The 9,696-nt window shown below is 36.1% G+C and overlaps 1 pseudogene; it reads right to left on the bottom strand.

Moving 5' to 3' along the window:
• Positions 1–4,357: 4,357 nt before the first annotated feature.
• LOC141568655 (large ribosomal subunit protein eL36 pseudogene) lies at positions 4,358–4,792 on the bottom strand (annotated as a pseudogene).
• Between the last annotated feature and the right edge of the window lie 4,904 nt (positions 4,793–9,696).

Below are 9,696 nucleotides of genomic sequence, written 5' to 3'. Positions count from 1 at the left end.
ACATTGGGATACCTAGCAACTTGCAAATGTCTTAAGAGTAAAAATTCTTTCCAGTTTTTCAGTTTAAGAAATGTCTTGCCAACTGTTTTCTTTTTGGTAATGAAGAAGTCAAGCTTTTATGATGGAATTTTTCATACAATTCAAGCCCATGCAATTTGTACCCGGATGTACATTGATCCAGGTACACTTAGCATTAGTACTAGGACTTGCTTCTTCAGGAAATAACGGCTATTTGAAAAGGGGACATGGAGGGCAAGGAAGGGAAGGAAAGGAAGGAAAAAAAGAAAAAGGAAGTACTCTTCTAAGGATATAGTTTAGTCCTGGGATATATGAGGATGAGTTTTCCCCCCTTTTTAGTGTGAGGAATGTTTGAAAATCATCTGTCTGACAGATCGTGCATCGTTCATGACCTTGTCATTTTAATCCAACAGTAAATAGAAAACAGTTGTTGTTTTTTTTTTCTTGAAGGAATGGCCAGGACATCTTGCAACAGCATTTTCAGTACGTTAAAGATAACAAGTTATTTCTTCCTCTGTTTTGTCTACTGTCATCGTGTAGGAGAGGGACAGCATTCCACGGGGCTGCTTTAATGACCCTGTTGGTATGCACCGTGACATCTGGTGGCATCGGTGAGCTTACCTGATGGACCACAAAGAACACTGATTTATGAACCCATAATTGGGTTTCCAATAAACATTTGTCAAAATAATGTATTAGTTCAAACCAAAGCCTTCTTTATTTATTCATATAAAAGAGCACTTAACTTTCAACAAAGAATTGTCTAGCATCAAAAACACTCTATAAATGAATCAGATTTATGAAGACACGGTTCTAGAGGGTGAGTACTCAGAGGCTGCATCTTGTTTTAACTCTTTAGAGAACTTCGTGGTCTCACTTGCTTGTTTTTACCGTGTTCTCTCATATTTTTACATTCAAATAATGGACATTTTAATATTTACTTGTTAAGGTACTTGTTACAGAATGACTCTGGTGACTATTAGAAAATTTTAATTGTGAAACTAGCATAACTTTGGCACGTGTCAGTCTATAGCGATTTCAAATTCTGTTATGACAACGTATTGTTATCCAGTCTTAGTTTACTTTGAAGTAAGAACAAAATGTACACTGTCCTCAAACGAGTTTGTAAAATGGTAAGGCTTCTGATAAGGGCATAATCATTGATCTTTATTTTAAATGTGTCAGCTGTTTTACCTGTTTACTCATTAACAGATTAGTCTTTGTCTGTGTTGGAGGTTCACATCCATAGGTAAGGTATGTCGTTTATACGGCATGTATGCTTTGGAGCCATTACTTTGTAGAGTACATTATTACAAAGCACCTTATGAGGTACTATTTTAATATTTAATAATCACTATCTTTTTTATTTGTGGCATAATATACATAAAATTTATCAATTTCACCAGTTTTAAGTATATAGTTCAGTGGCATTAAGTATATTCACAATATTGTACCACCATCAGCACTCTCCATTTCTAGAACTTTCTCATCATTTCAAACAAGAACTCTGTACCCATTAAACAATAATTCTCCATTCCTCCCTCCCCCAAGCCCCTGGAAACCTCTGTTCTACTTTCTTTATAAATTTGACGACCCTGGGCACCTCATATAGTTGAATCCTATAGTATTTCTTTTTTGTGTGTCTGGCTTATTTCACCTGTGTTTTCAAGGTTTACCCATATGGTAGCATGTATCAGAATTTCATTTTTTTATGGTTGAATAATAATATCCCATTGCATGTATATCCCACATTTTGATTATCCATTCATCCGTCAACAAACATTTGGGTTCTTTCCATCTTTTGGCCATTGTGAATAATACTGCTACAAACTGTGATGTACAAGTGTCTGTTTGAATCCCTTTCAATTCTTTTGGAGTGGGATTGCTGGATCATACGGTAATTCTGTGTTTAACTTATTGCGTAACCTCACTATCCCCTTTAAAGATTTATTAAAAGTGTCATTCCCTCTGCTAAGTATTGCAGTTATCCTAAGTCATGATAGTTTTTGAAAATGTTAATATGTAACTAGGTTAAGTTCAGCTGTTCACATCAGTAAATATTTAAAGAGCACTGATGGTGTTCCAAGTACAGTGCTAGCCATTGAGTTCACAAGGATAAATAAGATAAGGTCCTTGATCTTAGGGAACCCTATAGTCCCCAAGTCTTAGGAAAAATTCAGTCACTAGTAACATTCTCAAGTCTGCTGTAAAACTTGGTGAGCTTTATTTGTTTGAGTTAAGAAGCAGAAATAAGTTTTTATATTTTTGTTATCCTTTTAACAAAAAAAATTATGGAGACTCTATTGAAATTATGAACTATATGTGGTAGATTTTTGGTAAAGAAATGTTGAACAGGAATGATCTTGTGATCAGATCCTGAATAATTTTGTGATTGGAGGATGTAGAAAGGGATTGTGATTGTATAGTAATTCCTACCATTTCCATGATCTGACTAAGAAGGAATCTTAGCTTGGGGTTTGTGAGAAGGACGTTAGAGAGGGAAAATTGTGGGCTGCAAAGTGGACTAAGGGATGCCTACTGTATATTCTCTGCCTAGAATTTGAGTGAAAGTTTAATACATGTGGGGGGGGGGGGACAAAGTTCACACTCCTTCAGAAGCATGGTGATTAATTTTGAAAGCTGTTGAGGCAGTGGTCTTGCTTACATAGCCCACTTCTTCATGGGCCCTTCTGGGCCTTTTTTCAAGGTGAAGGATCATCCAGCTCCAGTTCTTGAAGATAACCTATGGGTATCCTGTCAGTTTGTATTCTGCTGCTTTTCAGCATTTCTGCAGATTTGGGTGTGTGGTCAGAATCCCTCCCCCACCGGCTTCACCTGAAATAGACCTTGAGAATTCATGTCTGGCTGCTCTGGCCCTTGGGAGATCTTAGGAATAGTTTCTTTCTCCTTATAACATACATCATTTTCATAAGCAGGGCACGTATTCAGTGTATAGGTGTTTGAACTTTTTAGCCTAAATGGAAATTTCAGATTAAAAAGCAGATCAAGAACTCAGTTGTGAAGAAAGAAAAGAAATTCTTTTCCCCCGTCATCTTATAGAAGATGTAAGTCCAGTGAGCGGTCTCTGTCTCTTCTTTGAAGCACAAATGCAAACGGTGATGTTGCTCTTCTTCAAATTACTATTCAAGTGTATTGGGGGGAGGTTTCTACCCTGGCCTGGGGCTACCCTGGCTGATAACTGGTGAGCTGGAGTCAGTGGACCCCAGCCCTAGGTAACACGTTGGCATCCACTCCTAAGTCTGCGACTGATAGCACCCCTGATGAAAGTTTAGACCCAGCTTTGGCAGAACCTGGTGGGCTATACCATCTGGCATGGCTCTACCTTGGCTCTCATTGGTGCTGCATTTGTCTCAAGTCTCTGCGATGTGGCTGCCTCCGATAGCCTCTTCTACGGAGCTCCTCCATTCTCCCCAGAAAAGGCCCCCCATCATGACGACTGTCCTGTTCCCTTCTCGTTCTTTCCTTAGAGGTAGGTGGAAGTCTTTAGGTTTACTCCACAAGTGAGAGATTAGGGATGATAATTAGGCCCTCTCTCTTTTCTGACTATCCTCTTCTGCCTTCTTTACTCTGCGGGGACTGTGCTGTACCAGCACAGGTTGCCTTGCAAACGGGTTTGTTCTTGAGTCCCAAAGGGCAAAGAGGCTTTCACCCCCAACGTTCCTTCCTCTTATCGAAAAGTTCCTTCTCTCTGAGATTTCAGCCTGGAGAAGGTAGGTGAGGATACTTCCTTACCTTGTTTCTTTTGCTGCTTCCCTTCTTTCTGTCTTCCTTTCTCTTCCCTAAATTCAGTTGCAAAGGAAAAAAACAGGCTTTCACATTTCTTCCTGTCTGATCTCGGTCCTTTTTATGTAAAAATCTGTGACCAAGTCAGCCAGAACTGCTTCTTCATTCGTTAAACGGGGAGATGAAGAAATTTAGAAAATCCTTTTCTCTCACACAAAGCCTGACTTTCAAGATGATTTCCTATCCTTGTTGACTTGAAATTCTATTTTGTGGTCCAAGTAATTACTACCTTTTGTTTTTCTTTGTATTAATGCTGCAACGATGCCTCACCCTACAGCTCAGGGAAGATGGATAACTTAGGATGTCTATATTGTACATAAAAGAGGAAAGCCTGTTAATATTCTTCAAAAATATTATGCTTGTTATTATTTCTATGGCTCAAATGACTGTTTTAGTTAATCTGGTTTGCATGTGATGTTAATCTGTAAGTAAAGGTCGGGTTAGACTGTCTCAGAAGGCAGTTCTCTTTTGTTTGTCTTCTTTTTATTGAATTTCATTCTGTATTCTATATCTTTTCAGCTACTTAACTTTAGTTTTAATTTGCTTTTCTTTTCCTAGTTCCCCAAGCCGGATGCTTAAATAGTTGCTCTTTGAATCTTTCTTCTTCTTCTTCTTCTTTTTTTTTTTCCTGAAAAGGTTTTATCACACACAGAGGGGAATGGGCTCCGTCCTTCTTGGCCACAGTTGTCCTCACAGCTGCAAGGATATTGCTCAGCTTCTCTCCCTTCCTTTGGGCACGTGTCTCCATCCTTTTCTTGATGAACTTGGGGCCCACTTGTCCTTAGAGACCCACTTGTGCTATGAACAACTTCATGGAGCTGCTGAAGGGGGGCAAAGCTGCACACCGCTCTGATGGCGTCCTCCGTGAACTTGGTGAGGCACCCACGGCGGCTGTGTCTGGGGTGCTCACAGTCTTTGTCATCTTGTGGCCTTTGTCGAGGCCCAAGGCCATGGGTTAGCACGGAGCCATGGCTGCTGCTCGCAATGGCTGCCGGCTGAAGGGTTCTTTTTTCCTAATATAAGCACTTCAAGCTATACATTTCTCTCTAAACATTGTTTCAGATGACCCCACACATTTTGACATGTTTTGTTCTCATTTGCCTTTAGTTCAAAATATTCTCTAAGTTCCCTTGTGATTTTTTCCCCCCATAAAATCAGACAGGCTCCTTAACCTATGGATGACATAGAAATATGTTGCTTGGTTTCCACCTATTTTGGAATATTTCAGATACCTTCTGGAATTGATTTCTTTTTTAACTCAGTTATGGTCCTAGAACATACTTTGAATGATTTTATTTCCATGAAATTTATTGAAACTTGTGTTGTGTCATTAAATTTATTGAGACTCATTTTGTGTTCCAGAATGTGGTCTTGGTTAAGGTTCCGTGTGTATTTGAAATGAGTGTACCCTGATGATGGTATATCATGGAGTGCTCTATAAATGTCAGGTGGGTCAAGGTGATTGATAGTGTTAACTCAAAATGGATCAAAGACCCAAATTTAAGACCTGAAACAATAAATGCATAGAAGAAAGCAGAGGTACTAAACTTATGGACCTTGGGCTTAGAGAGGATTTTGTGAATTTGACCTCAAAGGCAAGAGAAGTAAAAGCAAAAATAAACGAACGGGACTATATGAACCTAAAAAGCTTCTGCACAGCAAATAAGCCACCAACAAAACGAAGAGGCAACCAACCGAATGGGAGAAGATATTTGCAGACAACACCTCCGATAAGGGGTTAATAGCCAAAATATACACAGAACTCACACAACTCAACTACAAAAAACAAACAAACAATCCCATTAAAAAATGAGCAGAGGACCTGAACAGACACTTCTTCCAAGAAGACGTACAAACAGCCAACAGAGATATGAAAAGATGCTCAGCTTCACTGGCTAATGGGGAAATGCAAATCAAAACCACAGTGAGATACCACCTCACACCTGTTAGAATGGCTATTATCAACAAGACAAGGACTAACTAGTCCTTGGAGAGGCTGTGGAGATGTGGTACATACATACAATGGAATATTACTTGGTCATAAGAAAAGATGAAATACTGCCTTTTGCGACAACATGGATGGATCATGAGATTATCATGCTAAGCCAAATAAATCAGGCAGAAAAAATCAAGAACCATATGACTTCATTCATATGTGGGATATGAAACTGAAAGCAACCAACGAACAAGACAAACAAACTTACAGACACAGGCAACGGTTTAATGGCTACCAGAGGGTAAAGGAGGAAGGGGTGTAGTGGAACAGGGTAAAGGGGGTAAAATATATGGTGATGGAAGGAGAACTGACTCTGGGTGGTGCGCACACAATGCAATATATAGATGATATATTATAGAAATATACACTTAAAACCTATATAGTTTCACTAACCAATGTCACCCCAATAAATTTAATAAAAATACTATGTATTAAAAAAGAAAATAGTAATAATAATAAATTTTGCTTTATCCTTACTGATCTTTTCCCCTACTATTTCTATCAATTTAAGGCAGAAGTGTTGAAATATCTGACAATTGTGGACTTGTCTATTTTTCTTTCCAGTTTTGTCAGTTTCTGCTTCTTGTATTTTGAAGTATACATAAATACATAAATATGCATACATATTTATGATAATTATGTCTGCTTGGTGAACTGATCCCTTTATTATTGTTAAAAGTTTTTTTTTTTTTTTTTTAATTTTTTATTCCTGGTAACATCTCTATTTTTCTGAAGTCTACTTTGTCTGATATTAATATAGTCAGCTTTCTAATGAATAGTTTTCACATGGTATATCTTTTTACACATTTTTAACTTTTAATCTATCAGTGTCTTTAATGTGAGTTTCTAGTAGATAGAATATAGTTCGGTCTTACTTTTTCTTCAGTCTGACACTCTCTGCCTTTTAATTGGAATGCTTAGGCCATTTACATTTAATGTATTTATCAATATATTTGGGTTTAATTCTACCAGTGTGGGATTTTTTTCTATTCTTTGTTCCTTTATTATTTATTTATAAATAATTAATAGACTTTATTCTTTTAATATAGTTTTAGATATACAGAATAATTGAGCTGATAGTATATATACTCACTACCTCTGCCTCACAGTTTCCCCTATTATTAATATCTTATGTTAGTGTGGTACGTTTGTTATAAATAATGAACAAATATTGGTACATTGTTATTAACCGTAGTTCATAGTTTACATTAAGTTTCACTCTTTGTGTTGTACACTACTATGGATTTTTCACAAATGAATAATGATATTTATCCACAATTACAGTTTCACACAGAAAAATTTTACCACCCTAAAAATGCCCCACATTTCATCCATTTATCCCTCTTTTCTTTTGCTTGAACCCTTGGCAACCATTAATATTTTTCTGTCCCTATAGTTTTGCCCTTTCAAAAATGTCATATAGTTGAAAACCTACAGTATACAGTATGCAGCCTTTTCAGACTGGCTTCTTTCACTTGGCGATATGCATTTAAGTTTCTTTCATGTATTTTTGTGAGATTTTTTTTGTTGTTGTTACTGAGTAAAAGTCTATTGTATGGATGAACCATATTTTGCTTATCCATTGATTTATTAAAGGGCATCTTGGTTGCTTCTAGTTTTTGGCAATTATAAGTAAGTCTGCTGAACATTCATGTACAGATTTTTGTGTAGTCATAAGTTTTCAACTCATTTGGATATCTGGAAGTTTGATTGCTGGATCATAGGGTAAGACTATGTTTAGCTTTGTAAGAAAAACCTTAATAGTTTAGAACAGTTCAAGACTTACAGTTGAGTGGACAGTACACAGTGTTTCCATGTACCTTTGAAATGATGTGATGAAATTAGAGTGTCCCATATACCTTCCCCAAACAGTTTCCCCTGTTAATAATAGCTTACCTAATGAGAATGAGGTTGAAGGTTTTGGGGAGGAATACCACAGAAGTAATGTGCATTTTTTATCCCATCATTTCAAAGGTAAGTACTACCATCATGGTTTATCACTGTTGATGTTGACTTTGATCCTCTGGGTGAAGAAGTTTTGTAAAGTTTCTCTACTGTTAAGTTACACCATTTAGAAATTCCCTTTCTGTATTTTACTCTTTGGATGGAAATTACTATTACAGCCCACACGTAAGGAGTGGGGAATTATGCACCCTCTCCTTTAGGGTAGAATTTCTGTATAATTTATTTGGATTTTTTTTTCTCATGGGAGATTTATCTCTTCTCTCCATTTATTACTTTATTAATTATTTATATAAGTATGGGGTAATGGGTATTTATTTTAAACTTGGGTTATAATCCAATTCTACTTTGTTGCTCAAATTACTCCAGCTCTGGCTTTGGGGAAAAATCTCAGTTATCACCTGTGCCCCTTTGATACACACCCATCAATGAGGTTTTTTTGTTGTTGTTCTTTTATTTTTAATTAAACTTTTCATTTTGAAATAATTGTAGATTCACATGCAGTTGTTTATCAACTTAGATTTACAAATATTGTATCATACAGTTGTCTTTTAAATCAGATAAGAAAGGAGTTACAAATATATACTTATGCAGTCTTTTCTACTTACCTTTTGTAGTAACATTTGCTGGTGCTCTTTATTTCTTTATGAGGATTAGGGTTATTGTCTAGTACCCTTTCATTTCAGCCTGAAATACTTTTTAAAATATTTCTTATAAGGTAGCTCTACTAGCAACAAACTTTCTCAGATTTTGTTTATTTGGGAATATCTTAACTTCTTCATAAAAAAAAAAATTGACTTACAAAGAGAACAGGGTTAGATTTATTTCCTTCATTTTTGGAGGATAAATTTGCCTGCTATACTTTTTGGTTGACAGTTTTTTTTTTCTTTAGCAATTTCAATATGTCATTCCAATGCCTTTGGCCTCCATGTTTTTTGATGAGAAATTACCTATTAATCTTACTAAGGGTCCCTTGTATGTGAGGATATGATGAGTCTCTTCTCTCTCACTGCTTCCGAGATTTGATTTTTGTCTTCTGCTTTCAGCAGTTTTATTATGATTTGTGTAAATGTGGATCTCTTTGATTTCTATTCTACTTGAAGATTGTTGAGCTTCTTGGATGTATATATTAATGTTTCTCAACAAAATGTTTCTCAAGTTTTTGGCTATTATTTCTTCAAATATTCTTTCTGCTCCTTTGTCTCTTTTTTTTCCTTCTGGGACATCCCTGCCCCCATTATGTGTTTATTGGTGCACTTGATGGTGTCTCACATGTTTTTGAGGCTGTTCATTTTTTTCTTTATTCTGTTCCTCAGACTGGATAATATCAATTGGTTTATCTTTAAGTTTGGTGATTATTTATTTTGCCTACTCAAATCAGCTATTGAGCCTCTCTAGTGAATTTTTCATTTCAGTTACTGTACTTTTCAACTTCAGATTTTCTATTTGATTCCTTTTAATAATTTATATGTCTTTATTGAAATCCTCTATTTGATAAAATGCCATTTTCATACTTTCCTTTATTTCCTTAGAAATGGTTTCCTTAGTTCTGAACATATTCAAAAGAGCTGATATAGAATCTTTGTTTAGTATGTCCAATGTCTGGCATCCTCAGGGACAGTTTATATTGATTATTTTATAAATAAGTTTGTATAATTCTTTTTGGTTCTTTGCATATCTTGTAATTTTTTTGTTGAAAACTGGACATTTCATATAATATAGTGTGGCACTCTGGAAATTAAATTCTGCCCCATCTCCAGGGTTTGATGTTACTGCTGCTTGCTGTACTAATAGTTTTGTTGTTGTTGTTGTTTAGTGGCTTTCTGAACTAATTTTGTAAAGTTTATATCTCATTTTGTGTGTGGGCACTGAGGTCTCCATTGGTTAGCTTTGTGGTCAGCTAATGACTAAATAAA

Source organism: Rhinolophus sinicus, linkage group LG14 (assembly GCF_036562045.2).
Source record: "Rhinolophus sinicus isolate RSC01 linkage group LG14, ASM3656204v1, whole genome shotgun sequence".
NCBI classification, from domain to species: domain Eukaryota; kingdom Metazoa; phylum Chordata; class Mammalia; order Chiroptera; family Rhinolophidae; genus Rhinolophus; species Rhinolophus sinicus.
Note: the sequence above shows the minus strand (reverse complement) of the source record. Positions and strands in the feature narration are given on the sequence as shown.